General features: G+C 44.3%; 1 long non-coding RNA gene across 1 annotated transcript; it reads left to right on the top strand.

Annotated features, from left to right (window-relative positions):
* The first annotated feature begins 1,010 nt into the window (after positions 1-1,010).
* LOC119860509 lies at positions 1,011-26,474 on the top strand. The gene is made up of 2 exons (XR_005294559.2): positions 1,011-1,506; positions 26,097-26,474. It is a non-coding gene; the product is annotated as an uncharacterized LOC119860509 (long non-coding RNA).
* The last annotated feature ends 1,295 nt before the right edge of the window (positions 26,475-27,769 follow it).

Genomic DNA, 27,769 nt, shown 5'->3' with positions numbered 1-27,769 from the left:
GCAAACAGGGCTCAAAATGGGCTGGAATAAGGTCCTAGCCTTCTCTAGCATCCCTGTCAGTTTTTGAAAAAAATTATGCATTCGTTTTAAGAAAAATTACATGTGTAGGCACCAGTCCTAGGAACACCTAAATCATGCCTAACTTCAAGCTTGTGAGTAGTTCCATTGACTTCAGTGGGACTTACCACATGGTTCAAGTTAAACATGTGTTAGCAGGATCAGAGCCCTAGTCCTTATGGTTGTGGAGACGACCTTCCAAATGTGACCCAGTGTGGGGCTGCCTTCAGGAATCTGCAGAGAGACTGAAACCATAGCCCTAAGAGAGATGTGAACTGCTCCCATTCATCTCAGTGTCCTAAGAATGCTGAACCACAATGCTAACAATTTAAATAGCTTTAACAGCGTCATGGCTGATCTGTATAGTAGAACCACTCGGCCAATGTGCTTCTCCAATGTGGGCAGATAACACAGAAGTTACTGTTGGGAAAGGTCTGGTAGGTCCCATCTAGTTGTTCTCCTTGTCAGTCCCAGGTTGTTCCCTACAGCCTATTCCCTGGGGCTTTCTCCAGTCTAATTAGACACCACTCCTTTTAGGGGGATTCCACCATTCCCCCTGAAATTTAGTTTACTGTCAGGAAGATTTTCTGGACCATTTTATTCCCTTTCTTCTCTTCATCCTATTCTTTCTATTTACATCCTTCAGTTTAAAGTGAGTCACCAGGGAAGGAGAAGGAGTGGCTGCAGCCAATAAGACACAGGAGAAGGGGAGCTGCAACAGGTGCCTAATTCATTTCATTATTTTTCCTTTTCACCCCCTGATTATGACTCCCTGCCATTTCTGTTCTGCCCATTCTCTAATCACCCTGTGTGATGGGGTGTTCACTCCACCCCTCACCTGAAAGGGTTAACATGGCTGGGAAGGGGTTAATTAACCAGATAGGCTGCACCTGGGGGAGAATTAGACTGGCTAGGCAAGCCCTAATAGAAGATGGAGCCCAGCTGGGCAGGAACAGGCTGAGTTGGTATAAAATTAGGAAACTGAGAACAGGGTGCTGCAGTGTGGAAAACTGTAAGCCTTAGAGAAAGAATGGAGGAAACTAGGGGGGGAAATGAGAAGTCCTGGGATCCTATCCCTGAGGGAAGTGTTGAAAGAGCCTGATAGAGCTGAAGTAGGAAGTGGTCCAGGGAAACAGTAGCAAGCTTTAGGACAGTGCAGACTGTAGCTGCTGGTTATAGGGTCCCTGTGCTGGAACCTGGAGTTGGGAGCAGGCCTGGGTTCCCCTACCAGCCCCTGGGGAAGTGGCACAGTCCAGGCAGCAGCACAGAAGACTGCCTAGGACAGTTGTCCAGTGGGACTTTGGTACCCCAGAAGAGGAGGACTATGGTGATCTGGCTGGAAGACCAAGCTATGAAAAGAGACAGTGGGAGTGTGAATGAGTGGCAGAAGGGGGCATTGGACTTGGAAGGAGCTAATTCCCAGAGCAGCCAGGAGGAGGCACCCTAATGGTGAGTGGACCCTGTGGCACCCTGTCCATGCATCTCACTCCTAACTTGCATCCAGGTTAGAACATATGCTGTTGTCCAGCATGCTAGGATTGACAAAAGCCCAAGTTAGACCTGCAAAACATGGCTTAGGCTCTGATTTTTGAAGGTATTTAGCTGTTGGTGCAGCAGTGCCTAACTGATTTAGAAGCCTAAATGTCATTTTATAAAACTGTCAATGGGATTTCAGCTCCTGAGTGCCTAAATATCTTTAAAATGAAACTTAGGCTCCTAAAACAGTTATGCATTTTGTCACTTACTGGAGAGATGCTTAAAGCAATGTTATCATCTCCAGCTGTTGTTCCATGTTTGAGTTTACTGATGGCTTTCCTATCTTCTTCCATTGCAATATCTCCTAAATAAATATCAAGCTCTGGTAGCAGGTCTTCATCACATATTTGTAGTAGTTTGCTTGGGCCTGGTCTATTTACAACAGCCTGGGAATGTTCAGCCTATCTTTTCCTGTGCTCCTCTGTACTAAGAGGAAATTTATGGACAAATGATAAAGCACAATGGGATGACTTCATTTTTGCTGAGGAGATTGTCCTGCTTATTTCAATGCATTTCTTAATGGAAGAAAAGACCCAGCTTTTGGCAGACATAGCAAAACAAGTTGATTTGTTCATCAATAAGGGGAAGACAAAATATGTGGCTACCAACATCCCAAAAGCTATCATCAGGGTAGACAGAGAAACACTAGAAGAAGTCAGTCTTTTTACCTACCTAGGGAGTGAGGTGTGGAATGTTGATGATCATGCTAAATGTCAAGTAATAAATATCAAAAGTAGCAAACAACTTTCATAAACTTGAAAAGATGTGAAAAAGTAGAACTATTGGCACTGATACACAAATACAGGTTTTAACACTGGCATCATGTCTTCCTTTATGTATCGGAGTCATAACAATCTCGAACAGACACTGATGATCAGCACATTACAAAGTAAATGTCTGAAAGATCTTCAGAGCTCCTGGGAAAGAGCATGTCTTTGCAAGTCTTGCAACATGAAAGATTGTAAAGGGAACAAACCCATCTAAAGTATTAAATGTGGTAAGATGATGATGGACATATTTAGGACAAGCTTTAAGGATGTCAGCAATATGACATCCGCCTCAAGTGATAACATGGACACACCTAGAAAAAGAGGGTGCCCTAGAGAAACATTACACTGGACAATAGAGAGAGAAGCCAAATGCATCAACATGACACCCAGGAGCCTGAGCAGACCAACACAAAACTGAAATAAATAGCAGAAACGGGATGCCCTATGCACCTGAGGGTGTGGGAAGGTAAAGGGGCTGGGGGGAAGGCAGTTAGGCATGGCAATGCATAGCACAGCAACACCTTAATACCTTTAAAAATTTGAGCCTTAGTGCTTGTCTACATGAGGAAATTTACAGGTATAGTTATTCTGGTATAACTCTCCTTGGTGAAAACCCATAGTCTACACCCAGGGTTTTAAAGTGCAGGTCAGGTCAACTCTCTCCCTCTGTGTTGACTGCTCTCATGCCCTTGCCACACTTTCATGTTGAAAGTCACCTCTCTCCTTACTTTTTGGTGTCAAGGCAGAAGCTCTATCATGCAGCACACCCTAGTTGCTAGGAGAACACTCGCATAGGTCCATCCATGACCTAGATGGAACAGTTCATGGCTCAGTAGTGTTGCTGTTTGAATATTGATTTACTGTTAACTGAAATCAACAATTAAAATCAAGAACCAGGCATATAAATTACACAAAAGAATGAAATAGGTACAGCATTCTTGGTTAAACACTAGCAGTTAGGATTGGAAGAATCTCTTATCAGTTATGGTCAGGAATTGCAGACAATATGTTGGAAAACCCAAAGCAGAATTGGTGAACTAACTGTGGATGCAGGGAGTCTGCCCCTGCTGATCCAGTTACAGGAGTGCAGCTTAAATTAATTACCACTATACATGTGTGTGTTTGATGATCAAATCCAAATTATTGTCTGGTGCCAGTGTTATAGTAGCTTGCAGCTCAGCTGTACCTATACACATTTTCTGCTTTATCCATTTCCATATATATTCCTAATTTCATTGTGATGTCTTTTTATTTGGAGGCACCTGGCCATGATGGCATTTAGCTATTTGTGGTAACCTTTTATTTCAGTGTGTTTAAAGTGGTGGTGCTAATTAGTTCTGATTTATACATTATCCAAGCACTTTATGCAAAGTACATCAACATACATGCATGCTTGCTTTCAGTGGGATTTAATGCCCATGGAAACACATTCTTTGAAGAGAGAGGTAATTGCTAAAGGCTTTGTCTAATGTTACGGGAGGACCAATGGACAATTTAACTGGTTTAATATTAATATGTGGTTCAGGGCTGGATAATTGTATTGAGGGGTTCCACTGACATGACATAAACCATGAGAGCTCAGCTAGTCAGCAGAAAGTAGAGATTGGATTACAACTGGGCTTGTCGGCGCAGGACCATACATGGTTGTTTATCACTTCTAGAAATGATGATTTCAGGGGGGTTTTTTAATGTAAATTACTACAAATCTGTCCCCAAAATAGGATGAGAACATTCCCATGTTGCTGCAGTTGAGAACTCTCCAAAGATGAAATCCATTCCCCTGCCTTCCCTGAAATGAGATTTTTTTTTTTTATGCAGGGAAAGTGGATTTGAATGGAATTCAATTCCTCCCTCCAGCCATGAATAGGCTGTGGCTTGCAATACAAGCACCTCTGCCCCACCCTACGAAGGGCTGTGGTCCACTGGACCTGTGTAGTCACAATTCACATAGCCCTTCCTCCAGAGTGCTTATATAGAGTAAATTAAGTTCCCTTCTCCTGCTACCAAACACTCCAGGATGCACAGGTGATGCAAAGACCTCTCTGCATTGTGTTCTACCCAGGGTCCCAACATGCACAGGTTAAGTGGCACTGAAGGTCTTGGGTCAATCTTCTGCACAAGGATGCATCTTATAGCCATTTGGAACAAAGATCCAAAAAGACCAACTTTGTCCCATCATTTGGATTGGGTTAATAGCACTGAACAGTAACCTCAAATCCAACTGTTCTAGCCAAACCTGGGAGTACCTTCCCCTGCTCTGCCACAGACTGACTGTCCTACTCACTTAAGTGCACTGGGCCTCTGTTTTCCCCATCTGTGTAATGGTTTTCAGAAAAGTTCCTCACCTCACAGGCCATCTAAGTAATGGGTTTAAAGCACTTTAGAGTTCTCGGAGGAGGGGAGTCCCCCTGCAGTGGGGTTTGGAACACAGGGAAGGAGCAGGGCTGAAACGTAGCAAACAACCACTCTGCAGTTTCACCAAACGTTGCCATCCAAGAAGTAAGAGCCAAACAATGACAAGAGTTGCCTTGTGGCAGCAGCACCTGTCACTATGTGGCTCCATGCATTGAAGCATGAGGAGTCTCTTTCCCAACTCTTTGGACTGCTGCCTGTGACAAACTCCGCTTCTGAGGGTTGGTGCAGGAAGAGGATTTAACCCTGTGAACTTATAGCGCTTCTCTTCTTCAAAGTGTTTTACCAATGTAAGCAATCTGACCCTCCTTCCCTGCTATGAGATAAGTATTATTACCCCCTTTGTACAGATAGGAAAATAGAGGTATGGAGAGTAGCAAAAGCAAATTCAGAATAAAATCTACTACATAGTACTAATTTTATAAAATGTGACATGTACCATCAATTGTCTGAGCTTGAAGTCAATAGGAATTTTGCCTGCATGTGGCCTGTAGGATCAGGCCCTACATTTGACTGAATAAAAATAAGTGTGTGTATACAATAAAATACTTTGACAATGTTCTTTTATGCAACTGATCATGGTTCCATAGTCAGCAACAGATCATCTGGTGCCATATTTTATATTAATTAGCGCATAGTGTGGTGTTCTTATGTAACACAGATTGTTTCAAAATACAGATGTTTTGGGGTTTTTTTATCTTAGACTCATGACAGCAATTGATAGGAGAGACAGGGATGGAGAAAGGCGTAAGGGTATCCTATGTAAGTAGCTAATAGTCGGGCTAATCATAACTGACAGAATGAATAAAGAAGAGAGACCGTGTAATTGACATGCTAGATATTAGCTTTAATATTGTGTGCTGAGCTTTCAGTACATATTCTTTCAGGGTTCATGTTTCCTGATAATCCACAAAAACAAACTGGATGCAGGGTAAGTGGTTTAGACAGAGCTGACCGCAGGGGAGGAATGTGTGGTATGAGAACATCAATGCCCGTAGGCTTATCCTGTCTCCCAGGCCTTTTTTCCTTCTCTCTTCCTTTTTCCTTTCAGAGTTCTTGTGTCTAGCCAGGTTCTATTTGGACAGATAGTGTTTAGCTCATTTTGCTGAGTCAAATCTCCCTGATGCCACCTCTGCCTTCATACTTTTTTGTCCGCGGCAGTTTTGCTCATAGTTCATGAAAGTGTTAGCTCAGGCTGACAAATGAGACTAAAAGCAGCCTTCCCAGCAGGCAGGGTCAATTCAGATAAATTTCCCAGCCTCTTATGATACACAGAATATTATATACAAAATAGCAAACAACCTGCCCCTTGATTGAAGAGCTAGAAATAATGGGCCAGATCCTGCTCCAGTGGCACAAAGCAACCAGAAACCCAGCTCAACCACCTGAATAAAGTGGGGCTCACCAGGTGGTGATTGGCCAGTATGATGGCTCTGTGTCCATCCTCTTGGGCTTTGGGAGTGTGCTGGAGGCTGGGCACAGCACCTTTGCACCCTGGCTATCCCCAGTTGCCAAACCCCATTTTTTAGGGTTGTTGCAACTGGGTGTGGCTTAGAACAGACTTGAAACTGGTGTAAGGTATACTAGGTCAACCTGGCCTCTGGGTGGCTGCAGGATCAGATTGCTGAAAGGTTTTATAATAGTACTTTGCCCTTTGGAAGCATCTTTCATCAAAAAATCTCAGAGTGCTTCAGAAACCTTCAACCAAACTCAGCCCTGGTGTAAGCTGGTGCAGGCTCTACTTATGTGAATGGGAGTTGCACCCATTAATGTCACAGGTCAACCTGCAAACCACCCCTGTGAGGTAGGGTAGTGATCATTTCACCGACCATTAAAAGGCAGCCACCTCCGAGGGGGTGGGAGGGAGGGGAAGGTGTGAACGAAGCTGTGGAACAGCAAAAAGCAACATTGCGTAACAGTTTAGCATAGGAAGAGAAGAATAACATGGCCACTTGGAACTGTACACTATCTCCAAATGACATTGCAGTTAGGTAGGCAGAACATAACTACCCAAGTGTGAATTTTCCCAGAGTACTTGGTTAATGTCTCTGTGTTTACCAAAAGTAGCATGGGATCTTTACTGACCACCATGTGTCAAGACTTTGATTTTATATCTTTCAGGATTTGACCACTCTAGCAGCATGGCGTATCCCAACACTGGGCTGCGAGCAACTCTTTCTGCAGCATCTGGGTGTACTTCCTTGGAGGCCTCCAATGCAAATATGGACTCAGCCCATTCGTGTTTAGCGCATGAGGCTGGTTGGGATCAGTGCATCTGGTGTGACCATTTATCTCTATCTCTCTTGCACATATGCATGCATACGCACTCCTACCTAGGGTGACCAGATAGCAAGTGTGAAAAATCGGGACCGGGGTGGGGTAATAGGAGCCCATATTAAAAGCCCCAAATAGCAGGACTGTCCCTATAAAATGGGGACATCTGGTCACCCTACTCTTACCCTGTCTGAAGTTTTCTTTCAGAGGAAAATCCTAGGTGGGAGTAAAGTTCCCCAGGTTCAGCAGAATCAGGGCAGTTCTGCTTTTTTGGGGTGGGGCAGGATTAACACCCAGTATGTGCTAAGGACCAGAACTCTCCAAAGACCATATGTGGATTCCCTGTCTAGTGCTGCCTGAGGTCAGAAGGTTTACGGGAATTACTGCAGCATTGGTGCTGCAGTAGTGGCCATGGAGTGGGTCCATGGCCTGTGGGTGAGGGTTCCCCAGGGAGAACTGCAGATGCTCCGACTGCATGCTGATTTCCTGGACTTGGCCCTCTCTGACAAGCATGTTCTTACTGTATTTTCAGTAGCTGTTTATTCTCCTTTCCCTTTTGTAAACCAGAATCTCCTATAAACTTTAACTTACAGCCATATTGATTATTGTATTTGGCTATAAAAAAAAACAATTTCTTCTTTATTAAAGGAGACTCATTTCCTATGGGAATATTCATGAGCTTTGCTTTTTCAGTACAAGGTTATTCTGCCTGAGAGCTGCTAGAGCTTGCGGTCTCATTGCTAATCAGTGCTGGTGTTGGTATGAGCAGGCCTCTGCAGGTTCCTAGGCTACGTCTACACTACAGACCTTCCAGAGGCACAGCGGTACTAATGCAGCTGCACTCGTGTAAGGTCTCCTGTGTAGCCACTCTGTGCTGATGGGAGACCTCTCTCCCATTGGCATAACTAACCCACCCCCCAATGAGCAGCAGTAACAATATCTGCAGGAGAGCATTTCCTGCCAACCTAGTGCTGTCCACACTGGCACTTTTGTTGGGGAAACTTCTATCGTTGGGGGTGGGGGGCACCCAACCCCTGACTGACCTAAGTTTCACTGATAAAAGCACTGGTGTGGACAGTGCTATGTCAGCAGGAGACATAGCTACCGCTGCTTGCTGGGGGTGGTCTAATTATGCCAATGGGCGAGCACTCTCCTGTTGGCATAGAGCGGCTACAAGGGAGACCTTACAGCACCGCAGTTGCAGTGGTATGGCTTTGCCACTTCAAGGTGTGAAGTGTAGATGTAGCCGTAGACTACATCTGAAATCCCTTTCTCTACATGGCTGATCACTACAGTGCCCCGCCTATTCTAGGGTCCTTGCTCTCCTTCCTTCCCCAGACCCCTTTCACACCTTTCCAGGTGGTTAGATGAAAACTCTGGCTGACAGAGATTCAGGCTTTCCTAGAGCAGGATCCCAGAATCTCTTCCCCAGGCTCAAGTTCAAATAGACTGTGTTGGCAGAGCACGTTACACAAGTTAGAAAGCTGAGGTCTCTGCAATACAGCAAGATCTTCCCAGAAGGGAGCTTCAGAGAGAAGCTCATTCCTCCTCACTGAACCCACCCCTTGGGACACTCCCCTCGGATCCAGCCAATGCAGAATAAGAGGACGTGCCACTGCCCAGCACTGTACACAATGGCACTTTCTTTCAGCAGAGCCTCTCACTGGGAAGGGAGTGGGGAGCGAGGTGGCCAGCTGGAGCTCAGCTGCAAAGGGTATTGCTCTGCAATGCAGCTGCTGAAGGAGAACAGCAGGGAGAGGGAAACACAAATCTATGTGTCTGATGCTCCAACTGCACCAATCCTAACCCTACAGGACTTTCTGCAGAGGGACTGGGAAAGGAACCAGCCTGGGAAGGCTACGGGCTTCCTTTCCCTCTATGAGCAGAGAGCTCTGCACAAGGCACTGACCCCTTCCCACCCCTCTTTGAAGAGAGTCTCTTCACACCTTTGGGCAGAGTTTGTAGCAGAGGTGCAAACATACTCTAAAATACAACTGGGGGAGGGGCTTTATTCAAAGCTCTTTGGGGTCAATTGGAGCCTTTCTATTGCTTGCATCCAGTTCATAGAATATCAGGGTTGGAAGGGACCTCAGGAGGTCATCTAGTCCAGCCCCCTTGCTCAAAGCAGGACCAATCACCAACTTTGCCCCAGATCCCTAAATGGCCCCCTTGAGGATTGAACTCACAACACTGGGTTTAGCAGGCCAATGCTCAAACCACTGAGATTGATTCACTGGGCTTAGCATCAAGCCCAATGTTTGTTTATTTTCCTTTTTCCTGCTTAGCCCCAGGTTAACACTTTCCGCTGTAACAGGAACATGTTGAAGGCTTTGTTCTGCTATGTAAGCCCTGACTTTATATTCTCCCATAACTGTTTGGGGAAAAATTAGCTTTCATTTGGGCTCCTATACTAGTGTGTGTGTGTATTTTCAGGTTTGTGTCCTTATGTCCATTACTTCCTTAGCATCTCAAATCTATAGTAGGAATCAGCAATATAAGTAACCTTTCTCTTTCATTATCATTCTGCTTTCCATTTTTATTTTAAACTGCATGCTCAGACACTTGTGCATATAGAACTTTGTTTATTTTTTAATTTTGAACTGGGTTTTTCAATCAACTCAGATTTTTTGTAATGGGTTTGTTATGCATATAATGGAGGGTGGGAGATTATGCTGTTATTCCCCAAGAAGATCAGCCCAGAACCAACTTTTGCTCTGCAAGTGAAATGATCCATGCTAAATATTCATTCTGAATAGACACTCCAGGTTTAGATATGCTGGACCATTTGCTGACAGTATTATACGCTATTTATACCATGAATAGAGCTGGTCTGTGGCTTGTTACCATAGGGTTGCTTGTGAGGGCTAGGCTACTGCCAGTGGGTTTGTTTTGTTTTAAAAGCACTGAAGCATTTGTTGAAAGGGGAAAAAACACATTTAAAAAGTATGTGGATTTTTGTGAATAGAAGACAAAAATGTATCAGATTTGAGGCCTACTTTTTAACCTTGAAATGTCCTTTTAAGTTATCTATGCAAGGAAAAAGGATGGTTAAGGAAGAAAGGACACAGTCTATATTTAGTGGACCTATTCCAAAGCCTTGAACAGATAAACATTGACTTCATAAGGAAGATTGTTCCTCTAATTAACTGATAAGCTACATGATTAACAGTAAATATAGCTGAATCCCGGCGGCCCAATCCATCTCTCGCTGAAGTCAATTGGAATCTTTCCACTGGCTTCAGAGAAAGTTGGATCAAATCCTACATTTGTCTAATGAGTAGGACATAGCACACTTATGTAAAAAGTCTTGGACACCATTGACTTGTGGAGCTGATGATCTGTTGCATGTTAACAGTGTTGGAATTGTTATATAGGCCAGGCTAAAAGGAATCTTCAGATCTTTGAGATGGATGAGTTCCATATAATATATGCTGCTGTTTAAGAGGGAGCTACCATGTGTCTCTTGAAGTGTAATTTCATATAACAACAGATTTCCCAAGAAGTTACAGGCTGATCCCCAAATCAATGTGCCATTCTGTTGTAGGTGAATTGGGGTCATTTTCACCTCTGATCAGATGTGCAAGTTGAAAACTTAATGTCTTTTTGGTTGAAATTTTAAACCCAGCTTTCTGGTGGCTGAGCATCTGGATAGTGTGTAAAAAAAAAAAAAAAAAAAAAAAAAAAAAAAAAAAAAAAATCCTATAGCATTGTTCAGAAAATATGGGGGAAAACCTTACCTGTCCTGTCTGACGTTCCAATTCTCAAAAACAAATGGATTCTAATGCTCAAGGCTGTGTGTAAGCTATAACTGGGAGTATGATTGAACCATTCGACTTGACGGTACACTGTACAACCAGTATTTAAAGACTCTGTAAACTGCTTACGAACTTGAATAGCTTATTCTGATTACTCCTTGGGTAGCCTGTTCTTATCAGACAGGTCTGTACTGCCCATTCAAATGCATTATTTTAACAAACTCAATCCCCACATATTCAGAATGAACAATATTTCATCCCTCTGCTGCATACTCTAAATTTTCACACACATTCAGACTTGTTGATCAGGCCCGAGACCTGTGTTCCTTATCGTTTCAGTGAAGGGCAATGAGTAAGGAGCTTTATAATGATCGCAGATTTATCAAGCAAGAGACATAAAGATACAGCTTGCTATGGGCTGAATAGCTACAGTCCCTTATAATCAAAGAGCCTCTGGGTTTCAGCCTTGAGGTCCTTACTCAGGTTTTACTCTGTCCTTACTCAGACAAAACTTCAACTGATTTTAATGGAAGTTCTGCCTGAGGAAGGATAAGGTAAGAACTCTGGAGTACTTTAACCCATGACCTATATCTTGACTTTGCCTTGTTGTTTTATCTTTCACTGCTTACATAAGAAAATAGCTTGTGCTGTGAACAGGTCCTTTTAACCTTTAATAAAAAAAATTAGTAACTAAAATCAAGGGACCAACTTTTGAAGCCCTTACCTGGGCAAAATTCCCATTGAAGTCAATAGTAACTTTGCCTGAGTGATGGCTGTGTAAATTCTGTGTAAGGATCTCAGAATTTTGCCCAATGAGCTTTATTGCTGTTCTACTGAAAAACAGCAAAGAAGAGCACAGGCAATAAGGAAAGAGAAATGAATACATTAATTGGACCTCACTGTAATTTGTATTTAATGGCTTTACTGGAGGATCTGTTTGACCAGTCCAGGTTTTTTTAATTCTTATTTTCATAGGCTATCTAATGTGCAGAAATGTCAATTCTGACCATATGTTCATGTCTCTGGAGTCTTGTTCAGACATTAGAGAAACATTTTCTAATTCAAAAGATAAACACTTCTGTTGGAGTTGAGGGACGGAAATTTTTTTCATTGCAGCAGGTGCTGCCTATTAGTTCTACTAGAATTAAACACACTGAGCTGGACTTTAAATGAGGTGCATAATCAAGCCCTTACATCATTGTGAGATGTACCGTACTTGAACCTTTTGCTTGTTGAGACTGTATTTCCTCCATGAAGCATCCTGTTTTGCAATCCTCTGAATTCCTCATGTGCCATACATACAGTATTAGGGATTTCATCACCTCCTGGGCACACAGGCTAAACTTTTTGCAGAAGACTGAAAGTGGGGTTGGGGGGAGGGGGAGAGATATCAAGCCAGTGGTTTCCTTGTTTTCTGGTGGAAACTTGTAATCTATGAAAGTTGGCTTTATTTTTTCCTCTTTGCTTGGCACTGTTCCCATTCTTGACTGTGGACTTGCAGTGTATCTGAGTTTGGTGACTGCATTCTTTTTAGGGGGAGATCCTAGTTCATTTCTATTCATTTGCTTCAGGTCACATCTTGTTCATAAGTGCTCTTGGCTGTTTTATTTCTTCCTTCACTCTCCTGTCATTTGTGTATGTCGCGCATGTCATGGACAAAATGTCTGGAATACTTTCACTGTTTTGTAGATTAAAATCCTTAAGGACTTTAATCAAAGTCAATGGATTTACTTGGGAATGACATGGACATAACTGAGGGAAGGATGTGGTTCCTGATATTTCTACTTTATTTTGTTTTCCTTCTTACTTTTCCCTGTTCATTCTGGGCCAGATTTCTGACTCTTCAGACTTCACTGGAGTTGCTCTGGATTAATGTTAGGGTGGCCATATTTCTCAAAGGGAAAACGGACACTGCACACTGCTGCTCACTTGCCTCTCTCCCGCATGGGGCTGGCCCGAGCCACTTGTCTACCTCCCGCCCCACACGGGGCTGGCTCAGGCCCCCCACCCCATGCAGGGCTCGGGTGAGTAGTGACACACATACCAAATAGGGTGACCGTATTTCCCAAAGGCTGGGGCTGGCGTCACTGCTCGCTTGAGCCCTGCCTCCCACCCCTGCATGGGGCTGGCATTGCTACTCGCCCCTGCTGCACATTCCTCCGCATGCCACTTTTTTGACAAAAATGGGCATTTGTCCTGTTTACTCTTGCCAGCTGATCAAGTTGGCAAGAACCAACAGGACAAATGCCCACTTTTGCCAAAAAAGTTGGGGCGGCCTGAACAGGGCTTTAAAAAGGGACTGTCCCAGCCAAAACGGGCTGTATGGTCGCCCTAATAAACGTGGATGTGACAGAGACCGAAATCCGGCCTTCTCTGTTCCAGAAACATTCCTTTGAAGCACTGCCTGCCTGTTTTTTTGTATAAAGCTGACTTAGAATGTGCTTTGAATCTAGCTACACCCCTGCTTCCTCTTTTACAGATTGTACTACAATCACAGTAGAATTTACTTAGCGTTAACTTTCTGTTCTTCAGTTTCAGTGACATCAAGCTATTGAATATATTGAAGAAAATTAGGCTCGCTCCAACTTTTGCTGAAATTAAAAAAAAAATACGATGCCATCTTTGTTGCTTGATTAATTGGACTCGTCACTGGCTGGTCATCTCTGAAATTCTGGTTAAAATCCACCTTATCTGATCAGTGTGAGCAAAGCCGCGGCCTGATGAGATTCCAGCAAAAGATTGCCAGTGAAATGAATTTGGACCATAACTATATCTGTTCAGAGCCTTATTGGTACATGTGTGAGAGGGGGTGGAAAGAAAAGAAGGGTCTTATTCACTTAGAGTAGACCATGTGTCCTGTTTTTCCAGCTTCAAAGTACCTTTGTGCATCAGAAAGAGGCAGTTTTTCCTCATCCCGCTAGAGGGTGGGTGCAGTTTGCACAAGGCTACATTGTGGCTGGTAACTAGCACAACAGGAGTGTGAATGCTAATTAATCACCAAGAAGAACGTTGCAGTTGCCAGAAAAGGCAGTTGGTCCTTAAAATGTTTTAGCTTTGGGATGGACACTTTTTTCTCTCTGAGCAATCCAAACTCCTTAATCTGAAGATGGATTTTAAAAATAAATAAGTACAAAATTGGAATAAGCTAAATGTTTCCATATTCCAGCGATTTAAAATAAAGAAAAAAAAATCTCTTCCTAACTGACTGATGGAAAGTCCTGGCGTTGCCATGTTCCATCAGGCTCAGAGCTGTAGAGTTTATGGAGTGGTTGTTCAAGAGGAATGGCAGAAGTTGGACAAATTGTGGATTTGATTGTATTTTCTTTTGATTGAGTGTTATGTTGTAAAATCACTGCCTGCAAAAAACAAAACAAATGAACAAACAAAAAAAAACCCCCAACAGCCCTTGCTTGTGAATTCCACTCTGGATAGTAGAAAGTGACATATCCATAAAATAAATATCTACAGTTTAGAGAGAACCTGGTTAATTGCTTTAGTATCGGTAGCTTTTGGGGCCAACTTTCCCTAGGAAAGAACACTTCAATCTCTTTGGTCACTTGATTACAGACCTAAAAGTGGCAATACTTCAACAAAAAAAACCTTCAAAAACAGACTCCAACGAGAGACTGCTGAATTGGAATTAATTTGCAAACTGGATACAATTAATTTAGGCTTTAAATAGAGACTGGGAGTGGATGGGTCATTATACAAAGTAAAACTATTCCCCCCCCCCACTGTTCCTCAGACATTCTTGTCAACTGCTGGAAATGGCCCACCTTGATTATCACTACAAAAGGTTCTCCCCCCCCGCCCCCCAGCTCTCCTGCTGGTAATAGCTCACCTTAAGTGATCATCTCCTTACAGTGCGTATGGTAACACCCATTGTTTCATGTTCTCTATGTATATAAATCTCCCTACTGTATTTTCCACTGAATGCATCCGATGAAGTGAGCTGTAGCTCACGAAAGCTTATGCTCAAATAAATTTGTTAGTCTCCTTTTCTTTTTGTGAATAGAGACTAACACGGCTGCTACTCTGAAACCTGTCATTCTACTCTTATTTATTTTCCCTGATCTATTGGTTTGTGTCATTAACTTTAGTGGGACATAATGATGATTTTCAAGGAATTAATAGAATCTTGGTTTAAAGCAAAGCTGCCTGATTAAATTCCGTGACTCCCTAACGTTTGTCCAAGAAAACATGGAACAGAGATGGAAGAGAAAAGAAAAAATACCAATTAAAGGTTTTGGGGTGGGAGGTTCTCTAGGAAGAAATTAAAAGGATCAGGATTATTTTGGAGATGAGTACGACAAGGAAAGAGACAGAAATAATGTGAAATAATGAATAGCTCAGGGAAAGGATCTTATGTTAATTCTTCCATAATAAAAAAAAAGATACCAGATGAAATTAAAAAGCAACATGTTTAAGAAGATAAAAAAAAGGAGCTACCATTAATTACATGTTAAATTAATTTGTGGAAGCCAGTGGTGCAGGCTACAGTAAGGATCCAAAGATGATAGGACATGTATTTTAATAAAAATAATGTCAGCAGTTAGATTAGTCAGGATAAAAAGGAAAGGACTCAGCATATCAATCCTCAGGCTTCAGGGCATGAGCAATCACCTGCTGGGGTCAAGAAGACATTTCTCTGGAATAATTTTACTTAAAATTGTACAACATTATAGTAATTGTGGTTTGTTTTGCACAACTGTCCAGGTGCAGGATATAATATTGCACAGTGGACCCAGGTGCATTATGTTTTTTTTTAACCTTACTTTTAAGCATCATGGATTGGCCACTTCTCCAGACAGAATGTAAGTGTATGTCTACACTACGAAATTAGGTCGAATTTATAGAAGTTGGTTTTGTAGAAAGCGTTTTTATACAGTCGAGTGTGTGTGTCCCCACACAAATGCTCTAAGTGCATGTAGTCGACGGACTGCGTTCACAGTACCGAGGCAAGAGTCGACTTCCGGAGCTTTGCACTGTGGGTAGCTATCCCACAGTTCCTGCAGTCTCCACGGCCCATTTGAATTCTGGGTAGAAATCCCAGGGCCTGATGGGGCTAAAACATTGTCGCAGGTGGTTCTGGGTACATATTGTCAGGCCCCCGTTCCCTCCCTCCCTCGGTAAAAGCAAGGGCAGACAATCATTTTGCGCCTTTTTTCTTGAGTTGCCTGTGCAGACGCCATACCACAGCAAGCATGGAGCCCGCTCAGCTAACTGTCACCGTATGTCTCCTGGGTGCTGGCGGACATGGTACTGCAGTGCTATACAGCAGCAGTTTATTGCCTTTTGGCAGCAGACAGTGCAGTATGACTGGTAGCCGTCGTGAACGTAGTCCTGGATGCTCTTTTAACCGGGCGCCTGGGCAAACATGGGAGTGACTCAGGCAGGTCACTTCCCTTGTTTTGTCTCATGGAGATTGAGTCCTACCGGCAGTGCACTCTCTTTTAATCTGCAGCTAGCAGAAGATGATGGCCAGTAGTCATACTGCACCCAGGAGGTGACGATGGCTAGCGGTTGTACTGCACAGTCTGCTGCCAGCATGATGTAAAAAGATAAATGAAGTGGCTCAGAACAAGAAATAGACCAGATTTGTTTTGTATTCATTTTCTCCTCCCTCTGTGAAATCAACGGCCTGCTAAACCCAGTTTTGAGTTCTATCCTTGAGGCGGCCATTCAGATTATCGTAAAGCCACCCCCTTTGTTGATTTTAATTCCCTGTAAGCCATGTCGTCAGTCGCCCCTCCTTCCGTCAGGGCAACAGCAGACAATCGTTCTGCGCCTTTTTTCTGTGCAGACGCCATACCACGGCAAGCATGGAGCCCGCTCAGATCACTTTGGCAATTAGGAGCACATTAAACACCACAGGCATTATCCAGCAGTATATGCAGCACCAGAACCTGGCAAAGTGAAACTGGGCGAGTAGGCGACGTCAGCGTGGTGACGAGAGTGATGAGGATATGGACACGGACTTCTCTCAAAGCACACGCCCTGGCAATGTGGGTATCATGGTGCTAATGGGGCAGGTTCATGCGGTGGAACGCCGATTCTGGGCTCGGGAAACAAGCACAGACTGGTGGGACCACATAGTGTTGCAGGTCTGGGACGATTCCCAGTGGCTGCGAAACTTTCGCATGCGTAAGGACACTTTCATGGAACTTTGTGACTTGCTTTCCCCTGCCCTGAGGCGCAAGAATACCAAGATGAGAGCAGCCCTCACAGTTGAGAAGCGAATGGCAATAGCCCTGTGGAAGCTTGCCACGCCAGACAGCTACCAGTCAGTTGGGAATCAGTTTGAAGTGGGCAAATCTATTGTGGGGGCTGCTGTGATGCAAGTAGCCAACGTAATCAAAGATCTGCTGATATCAAGGGTAGCGATCCTGGGAAATGTGCAGGTCATAGTGTATGGCTTTGCTGCAATGGGATTCCCTAACTGTGGTGGGGCCATAGACGGAACCCATATCCCTATCTTGGCACCGGAGCACCAAGGCAGCAAGTACATAAACCGCAAGGGGTACTTTTCAATAGTGCTGCAAGCACTGGTAGATCACAAGGGACGTTTCACTAACATCAACGTGGGATGGCTGGGAAAGGTACCTGACGCTCGTATCTTCAGGAACTCTGGTCTGTTTCAAAAGCTGCAGGAAGGGACTTTATTCCCAGACCAGAAAATAACCGTTGGGGATGTTGAAATGCCTATAGCTATCCTTGGGGACTCAGCCTACCCCTTAATGCCATGGCTCATGAAGCCATACTAGGCAGCCTGGAGGGTAGTCAGGAGCTGTTCAAATACAGGCTGAACAAGTGCAGAATGGTGGTAGAATGTGCATTTGGACGTTTAAGCGCGCTGGTGCAGTTTACTGATTCAGTTAGACCTCAGCAAAACCAATATTCCCTCCGTTATTACTGCTTGCTGTGCGCTCCACAATATCTGTGAGAGTAAGGGGAAAGATGTTTATGGTGGAGTGGGAGGTTGAGGCAAATCGTCTGGCTGCTGGTTATGCACAGCCAGACACCAAGGCGGTTAGAAGAGCATAGGAGGGTGGTGCGCATCAGAGAAGCTTTGAAAACCAGTTTCATGACTGGCCAGACTACGGTGTGAAAGTTCTGTTTGTTTCTCCTTGATAAAACCCCCTGCCCCTTGGTTCATTCTACTTCCCTGTAAGCTAACCACCCTCCCCACCTCCCTTCAATCACCGCTTGCAGAGGCAATAAAGTCATTGTTGCTTCACCTTCATGCATTCTTTATTAATTCATCACACAAATAGGGGGATAATTACCAAGGTAGCCCAGGAGGGGTGGTGGAGGAGGGAAGGACAAGGCCACACAGCACTTTAAAAGTTTAAAACTTATTGAATGCCAGCCTTCTGTTACTTGGGCAATCCTCTGGGGTGGAGTGGCTGGGTGGCTGGAGGGGCCCCCCCCATTTTCTTGGGCATCTGGGTAAGGAGGCTATGGAACTTGGGGAGGAGGGCGGTTGGTTACACAGGGGCTGTAGCTGTGGTCTGTGCTCCTGCTGCCTTTCCTGCAGCTCAACCATACGCTGCAGCATATTAGTTTGATCCTCCAGCAGCCTCGGCATTGAATCCTGCCTCCTTTCATCATGCTGCCGCCACCTTTCAGCTTCAGCCCTCTCTTCAGCCCACCACCTCTCCTCCCGGTCATTTTGTGTTTCCTGCACTCTGACATTGTCTGCCTCCATGCATTTGTCTGTGCTCTGTCAGTGTGGGAGGACAGCATGAGCTCGGAGAACATTTCAGTGCGAGTGCGTTTTTTTTCACCTTCTAATCTTCACTAGCCTCTGGGAAGGAGCCGATCCTGTGATCCTTGAAGCACATGCAGCTGGTGGAGGAAAAAAAAAGGGACAGTGGTATTTAAAAAGACACATTTTATAGAACAATGGGTACACTCTTTCACAGTAAACCTTGCTGTTAACATTACATATGTAGCACATGTGCTTTCATTACAAGGTTGTATTTTGCCTCCCCCACTGCGTGGCTAACAGTGGGGAACATTTCTCTTCAGCCATAGGCAAACAGCCCAGCAGGAATGGGCACCTCTAAATGTCCCCTTAAGAAAAGCACCCTATTTCAACCAGGTGACCATAAATGAAATCTCTCTCCTGAGGATAATACAGAGAGATAAAGGATGGATATTGTTTGAACACCAGCAAACATACACTGCAATGCTTTGTTCTACAATGATTCCCGAGTACGTACTACTGGCCTGGAGTGGTAAAGTGTCCTACCATGGTGGATGGAATTAGGCGGCCCACCCCAGAAAACTTTTGCAAAGGCTTTGGGAGTATATCCAGGAGAGCCACGAATGCCAGGGCAAATTAATCATTAAACATGCTGGCTTTTAAACCTTGTATAGTATTTTAAAAGGTACACTCACCAGAGGTCCCTTCCCCGCCTGGCGGGTCCGGGAGGCAGCTTTGAGTGGGTTCGGGGGGCACTGGCGCCAGGTCCAGGGTGAGAAACAGTTCCTGCCTGTCGGGAAAACCGGTTTCTCCACTTGTTTGCTGTGAGCTATCTACAACCTCCTCCTCATTGTCTTCCTCGGTCCCCAAAACCTGCTTCCATGTTGCCTCCATCTCCATTGAAGGAGTCAAACAACACGGCTGGGGTAATGGTGGCTGAACCCCCTAAAATGGCATGCAGCTCATCATAGAAGCGGCATGTTTGGGGCTCTGATCCGGAGTGTCCGTTTGCCTCTCTGGTTTTCTGGTAGGCTTGCCTCAGCTCCTTAAGTTTCACACAGCACTGCTTCAGGTCCCTGTTATGGCCTCTGTCCTTCATACCTTGGGAGATTTTTCACAAATGTTTTGGCATTTTGAAAACTGGAACGTAGTTCTGAGAGCACGGATTCCTCTCCCTCATATACAGTGATCAGATCGCGTACCTCCTGTTCGGTCCATGCTGGAGCTCTTTTGCTCTCCACCAGTCTTTTGGGCTTGTTTTTCTCCCTTATGGGAAGGCATGCAGCCTCCCCAGTCCAAGCCTACTGGCAGCTTGACTCCTTCTCCCACCCACCCTTTAAAAAGGTCTCAGGCAGCCCTTAGTTGGAATCAGCTGATCCTAATTGAGCTCTGATTACCCTCTTCTCAGGTGAACCTGATCGACCTGTAGTCACCCCTCCCCAGTTGATAGGGAGGAGGGCCTTTTAACCTTCTGTGATTGTTTTCTACCCCTTCCTTGCAGCTGTCTGTCCTGAGTTTATCACACTAGGCATGAACAAGCAGAGATAAATGGCTCATAAATGCACAGCTAAGGCTTGCAGGAATTTATGAGTGGGTCCAACCCTGCTGAAGTCTGTTGAATTGCAACTGCTTACACTAGGGCTGAATTCTGCCCTATGCGTTTGACAGGCTAAGGATATGTCTACACTTAAAACACTACAGCGATGGAAGCTGCAGCAGTGCTGCTGTAGTGCTTCAGCATAGACCCTACCTACACCACTGGGAGGGATTCTCCATTGGCCTAGGTAATCCACCTCCCTGAGAAGTGATAGCTAGGTCAACAGAAGAATTCTTCTGTCAACTAGCTCTGTCTGCATCGGGATTTCTGTCTCTCAGGGTTGTGGGTTTTTCATATCTCTGAGAGATGAAGCTATACTGAAGTAAATTTCTAGGATAGACCATGCCTTAGCCTGAAGTATGCCACAGAGGTGGACCGAGTAGTGTAGCTGGAACCATAAAACTGTTGTCAAACTGACCTATGACCATGGTTCTAAAGGCTAAGGAAAAAATACTGGAAGAGGTCAGAAAGGGTATGCAGATAGAACACATGCCAAAATACATTATCCTAAACACTTTATTAGTCTCATTTACCCAATCTGTACGCTATTGGGCTCAATTTCAAGTATTATACAATAGAAAGGACAGCAAGGGGAAAGGTCTAGAGGTGGTATAACAGGGTGGCTTGTGTCTTTAAGGGACAAAGAAGCCTGGAGCTAGTCAGCCATGTTCAGTTAGCCCTGCTGGCACTGTGATTTTTCCCCCAAACCTTCTCTGGGCACCTTTGTCAGCTGCTTGCAGCTGGGGTTCAAGGCCATCCTGACTGGAAGGACTCCCATTCCAGCTGCCCCCTTGACCCAAACAGCCAGCAGGCCCCATTCCCAGCCAGCAGCCCTTTTGGTTGGGCCCTATAGCCTCATGGACCCTGGTGCGACTGCACCATTGTAGTTATGCCACTGTTCTGGATCAGGGCCTTAGCCAATACATTGCATATGGGTAAAGTCAACACATACGCATCAGAGGAAAAAGAAATTTGACAATCAGACACAGGGTCTTGTGTGGAGACAGCCTTGAAGTTAATGAATTGCTCCTGCTTTTCATGCTGAAACAGGATGTGCAGCCACCCAGGCCAGAGCCCAACCACTAATTGGTCTTCCACTGTTTGGGGCAGGCAATCCAGCAGTACCAGGAAGGGTATGGTGTCGCAGAGGCATGGCCCTGTCTACATTCTGTGGTGACAGCCAAGCGCTGCAGGCCAGGAGCTTCTGTGTGTGAGGTGAGTGTGGGGCAGACTTGCTCTCCAACACTTCACACCTCAGGTGGCACCTCTTCACAGTGTCACACCTTTTGATGGAAGGGCCTGCCCCCATCCTGGAGACAGGACCCAACCAGACTCCCCCTCCAAACCCAGGTCTCCCATCTCCAGGAGCAGGACCCTCCCTATGCTTTCAGTAGCACTCTGCACCCCTGGAAATAGGGTACAATATTTTCTGGAAACCTTTTAGTATTGTATGCAACAGGCAGAAATGAAAACTCATTATAATATCAAAGATGCACTCTTTTGGGGAACTTTATTGTACACTTGCGGGTAAATGGATTCTGAAAGCCAATAGGCCTTTTCTATCCCATGTTTCAATTGATGACTCGACATCCATGAATGGATGCTGAAAAGACAGGCTGATCTTTTAGTTTGGCTGGAGGGAGAGAGGTTCTGAATAGAGAGAGCCAACATCATGCTTGGCTACACTGGAAACTTCAAAGTGCTGTCATGGGAACACTCTTGCGGCAGTGCTTTGAAGTGCGAGTGTGCTCGTGCGTGAGCGAGCTCTCCCAGCACTCCTGGTAATCCATCTCCTCGAGGGGATTAGCTTAGAGCGCTGGGAGCAAAGCTCCAAGTGGTTGGAGCCTGTCTACACTCCTGCTTTAAAGCGCTCAGATTTGTTGCACTCAGGGAGGTGATTTTTCACCTCTGAGCCAGCAAGTTGGAACGCTATAAAATATAAGTGTAGACAAGTCCATAAAAGTGATAGTTGTAGATGAGATCCCCCAGTGATCTGGTGTAAAGGGAGAAGGATGGAGCTCTGAGGGACTCCCACCAAAAGAGGGCATGAGGAGAAGGACCTACCAAAAGAGACTGGAGCAGCATCTGAAAGGAAGGAGGAGAACCAGGAGATGAAAACCCAGGGAAGACAACATTTCAAGGAGAGTGTGGTTGAGTGTCAAAGGCATCCAATAGGCTGACAAAGATGAGGATGGAGGCCGAAGATGGAGAACTTCAAGATGTTCAGTCTGACTAACTGAAAGTCTTTCCTACTTTTTTTATTTGTGAGGTTATTTTTTATTCTCCCTGTTATACTCTGTGGCAGGGTGAGGACTCACCAGTGTGGCACCTCCTGCTGGTTGTCTGGGAATCAGCTCTTTCAACACAGAGTGCCCTCTGCAGGCTGGTGTCTTGCTCACCGCTGGCCCCTGTGTCCCTCCCAGGGCCCGCTCTACATTTGGGTTCTGCCCCCACCCCCAGAAACAACCCACAATCAGGGTCTTCCCACCCAGGGGATCCCCCAACCCTCTATCCCCGCCTTACCTCAGTGGCTACTGCCAGTCACCATCTAGCCCCTGCTCCCTGGGGTGGACTGAAGTCTACAAACCACTGATCAGCAAGGGGCGGTTGGACCAGCTGCCTCTCCCTATCTCTGGGCTGCCCCTCTGCAGCCCCAATACCTTTTGTAGGCCTTTAATTAAGCCTGCAGCCTGGCATTTTGCTCAGCTAGAGCTCCTCAGCTCCCTCTGCCCTTCCCCAGCACTGCACCACCTTAGGTGCCTGTCTCAGCTCCCAGGCAGCCAGGTCCTTCTCTCTCAAGGAAGCTAGAGAGAGTGTGGGCCAGCTTCTGGGCCCTGATTAAGATGACCACAGCTGTGGCTGTTTTCCTAGTCAGCCTAGCTTTTCCCACTGCAGCCCTCTCCTGGGTTGCTTTATCCCATTCAGGTAGGAGTGGGGTGACCACCCCACTACATACTTATTTAAGGTCAGATTCTGCAAGCCTTCCACAGAGTAGTACCTTCCTCTAGAAGTGGTCCCATTTATTTGAATTGGATTATTCACAGACTAGGGGCCAGGTTTTTTAAAGGAATTTAGATTGAAATCAATGGGAGTTAGCTGCCTAAGTAGCTTTAAAAATCTGTCCCCAGAGTACTACTCATTGTGAGTGTGGGTGGGAGAATCTCTCCTTAATGAAGTGAAAAATCTGGATGGCTTAACTCATGTTGCAGGTGATACTGCTTTTAGGGCCTAATTCCTAACATAACATCAGTAAAGCCATTGGAATGACACAAATTTGGCTCACAGAATTTGCATGTATGTGCAGTGTGCATGCCATGCATCTTTAAAGAAAGACACTGTTTTTTATCTGTTTCTATATCTTCTTCATATAATTCATCCACAGCCGCCCAGGCAAGTCTTTTCTTGATCTGGATATAGTTTGTTTCACATATATATGGTTTTCAAAGAACCATCTCAACCAGTCATCAAGCGAAGAGCTGTAAAAACAAGAAAAATAATAATCCAACACTTTGGAAGCCAAATCAAACCATAGTGAAATACAGATCTCTGACAGCTGCCCAAGAAACTGAAACCAATCAGTCATGAAACAAATGCCTTTAAATCAACAAATCGAGAACCAAAGAAATATCAAGTGAGATTAATCACTATCAATTGTTCCAAGTTTTTTTTTTTTTTAAAGGGGTAGGGTAAGGGGGGAATTAATCTTGCGGACTTCAAATACCTTTTTTTTTTTCCTAAAGCAGCAGTTATCCAAGTCAGTAAAAATGAGGTAATTTATATTGCAAAACTCTTTGGATGCGAACAAGGCTCACAAACTAAAATCCTAAACTACATCTATCCACAACAGAAAATTGTTGGAAATCAGGAGAATAGTAGCTTGTGTGTTTGTTCTTCCTACCAGAAAACAACTGACTCTTCAGAACTTGTTTCAGAATGACTGAAAGCAGATGGCTTTGGAGATGCTTTATAGCCCAGAAGCATCAGGGTGGTTATGGATTCCTGGGGACTTGTGTTGTATTTTCTTGCCTCAAACTTAAACTGAAAGACAAGCTGAACTGGGAACCAAAAAACTCTGTGAGGCAGGAGCTCTCAAGCACTGATTTGTGATGTAGAGAGAATGGGAAGATAATTGTACTCTTTCTTCAGTTATGATTCTTTATTGTTTTATGATGATAGAATCTAGAGCCCACGGCCTCATTGTGATAGACCATGTATGAAACAGACATTCCCTTCCCCGGATAATTTATGGTTTATGTTTAATTCTACAACAGGAAGACAATCAGCAGAAAGCTGTGGAAGATACTAGGTTGAAGCTATACAGTAAAACAGGGAGAGACACAGACTAGTGCTAAGGATGCTACTGTCTTCCATAACTGAATACAGTTCCTTGTTCAGTGTTGGAAGAAAGTGATGCTTTCTATGATATTTTCCTATTGTCCCATAACAGGAATTGGGAAAACAGATGATCGAGGGAGTGGAAATGAAGCTGGATTTTGTTACAATGCAGAGATATAATAAGACTCTCTCATAAATCTCAGTTTTTGAGTCCTTCTTCCAAACAAACCAGGTACAATGCAGAGCAACCATTTTAAATTACAAGTACCCCATAATCTTCACTTGCCAAAACACTGAGCTCATTATTTGTATTCTAGACTAACGAGGACAAATATATAAAATAAATTCTATTCCCATGTCTTTATATATAAACTGTGCACATGTGTACATATCAAGACATGGGAATTGTTTTTATTTAATATATTCTCATTAGTTTAGAAAACAGACAGGTATATTTGATATAATATCTTTACATGAGGTTTACTGCTAATAAGCGTTCCATACTTTATTTTTACCACTCTGCCAAAGCAGATATACTCAACATCTAGTTAAGGATTCTGGGTAGCGTAGTTCACAAGCAACTTTCTGTTCTAAGTACTACTTTAATTAGAACTACAATCAGAGGGCATTCAAAACACCATGACCGTGATCCAGGAAAGTCCCTTGCAAGTCAATGGGAGTACTCATGTATTTGGAGATGAGTATGTGCTTAAGCATTTTACTGGCTAGGGGGCCATGTGCACATTTTTTTAAAGTGCTGTTACTTATAAAAGTAACTTGTTAAAATTACATCATAGGAAGATTCCCGCTCCCAAGTCAAAATATGATTTTTCTAGCTGCCAGCACAGCAAACTCAGCCTGGGATCTTTTCTTATTTCTAACCATCGCAACTGATGCTGTTGGGGGGCTGTTACTGATTACTGAGAGAAGGTGTTAGTGAAAGGATGGTTCTTGTTTTTGATCTGAATATGATCAGGCTGGGGCTCCATCTGATCTTGTTTGACAAGGAGTTCCATAGATGGGATCCTGCAGTCCTCAGGGCCCAAGAGTCTCTGAATCTGGGTGTGTCCAGCTGCCCTAGGAGGGTGGTAAAGCACTGGAATGGGTTACCTAGGAAGGTGGTGAATTCTCCACCCTTAGAGATTTTTAAGGCCCAGCTTGACAAAGTCCTGGCTGGAATGATTTAGTTGGGGTTGGTCCTGCTTAGAGCAGGGGGTTGGACTAGATGACCTCCTGAGGTCTCCTCCAACCTAATTGTCTATGGTTCTGTGATTGTGCTTGCGGAATGCAATTGTCTTGGTGGGTTGCAGATGGAGATACCTAGGTACTAATTGATGAGGGCCTTGTAAATTAGGGCCCGGACTTTGAATTCAGTCTGGAAGTGAATGGGAAGCCTATAGAGTAGGTGGAGAAGTAGGTTGCTGAGAAATGAATGAATAGTTGCTTCTCTTTGACGTCTATCACCCCAACACAGAGCAACTTGCAATAGTGTATCCCAGAGATGAAAAAGAAATGGATCACAGTGATAGAGGAGAGGGTTGAAAGCCCTCAATCAGCGGTGATGCCAGTGCATTGGCCAGCTCCTCAAAGTGTTTTCTTCTGTGCACCATCACTTTTCTCTCCTATTCCATCTGTCTGCTTATTCCTTCTAGGCACTGGAGGCTGTAGCAGTTGAGAAGATATAAAGCTGCATGCCATCTGTATCCTGGTGACACTGGCATCTCACAGACCTTCTGAGCAATCTCGTAGAACAGTATGGAAGAGGATTTGGGAAGTACTAGACCTGGAGTTGGCCTTAAAAGGAAAAATGCCTGAACCAAATCCTGATATCCAAACAACCCCATACTTGCGTGTTTGAAAACTGGATTGTAATTGCAATTGGGCCCCATTTCTCAGTAATATGTTTTAGTTTATTTGATGTTTCATACACTTGATGGTTGTTATGAAATGGCTTTAGAACACTGCATGAGGCTGGATGATGGGAATACTGTATAGCTATTTATAATGCCAAGTAAATGCATGCAATTGTTTCTCCTGTGTTAGTGTTCCATTTCCTAACACGCCTTCTAAGTATTCTGTTTCAAGGAATTAACTGAACATCTTGGGTGCTCAAGGTCGTTCACCCTTTGGCCTTAGCCAACATCTGAGGCATGCTACAGTCACTCTCAAATGTTCTTCTTGGAATGTCGTATTGCTTAAGCACCCTGTAGCAATGTGGTATATCACTGGATAAATTATTCACCATGATATCGTTAGAACTGCTAGTTTGACATTTAATTTCAGTGGGATACAGAATGTTTCAAACCATGCTCATTAACATTTGCATTTCCTAGAAAACCTGGTGGAATGATATATTAAAAGTACAAGCTCTAAGAAAGCACATGTTAGTATGTAACTCTGCATTTTCCCCCCCAGGCCTGTATCCTAGTTACATGGATTTTCAGATGTGATTACTGCTGGTTCTGCTGACCTGCAGAATATACTATGGCTCCTGCCATTGGTGTGCTGAATGCAGAATCAATAGTCTCATCTGGAGGCATGCGCTTTTTTTGTGACATAATGAAGGATTGTAATGGAGAGTACACTTGGTTACTTCCCAGTATAGCCAGACAATCAAAAGTGGGGAGCCCGTGCGGAGCTGTGTGAATGGACGAGAGACTCCCTCTTTTCAGGAAAGGGCTGAAATCCCAAGTGCATTTTCCTGACTTTTAGAAAAATTGTAAAAAACAAACAAACAATGCCTCACCCCCACCCCAGCAATACTTTATTTTATACCACAATATGTTGGGGGGGGGGGGAGTTACTTTCCTTGCCAGCCGGCCTAACTGGGCCAAAGTCTGGAGTCCTAACTTTAGTTTTATTGTGTCCTTACTCAAGCAAAACCCACAGTGACTCAAGTGAAAGTTTAGTATTTTTCTGGATTGCTATGCTAGAATAAATTGCCAATGATGAATTATGTTCTGTTAAATCATCAGGGAAAAAGAGAGCACCAAAAAAAGCTGGGGTGCAGATGCCCTGGTGTACTCCCCATCTAACACACACAGCCAAAAAGCAAGCACTAACGCTGTAAAACAAAACATCAAAGAAGGTTACTCCCTCCTTGATATGTACACACACCACATGCATATGGAGATGTCAGCCTGCCCTCACCCTGGGCAGTCTTGCCTTTTAATACTGTAGCAACACTTTGTGACATTATGGCACTCAACTTTCTGGAAGCTAAAAGCAATAATACACTTCATTTTCCTTGTTTTCTAATCTCTCTGCCTTAACCTGATTTCCTTATTCTTTCTGTCTGCACCTGTCTCTTCAACTATTTTTGTGT

This window comes from Dermochelys coriacea, chromosome 8 (genome assembly GCF_009764565.3).
Source record: "Dermochelys coriacea isolate rDerCor1 chromosome 8, rDerCor1.pri.v4, whole genome shotgun sequence".
NCBI classification, from domain to species: domain Eukaryota; kingdom Metazoa; phylum Chordata; order Testudines; family Dermochelyidae; genus Dermochelys; species Dermochelys coriacea.
Note: the sequence above shows the minus strand (reverse complement) of the source record. Positions and strands in the feature narration are given on the sequence as shown.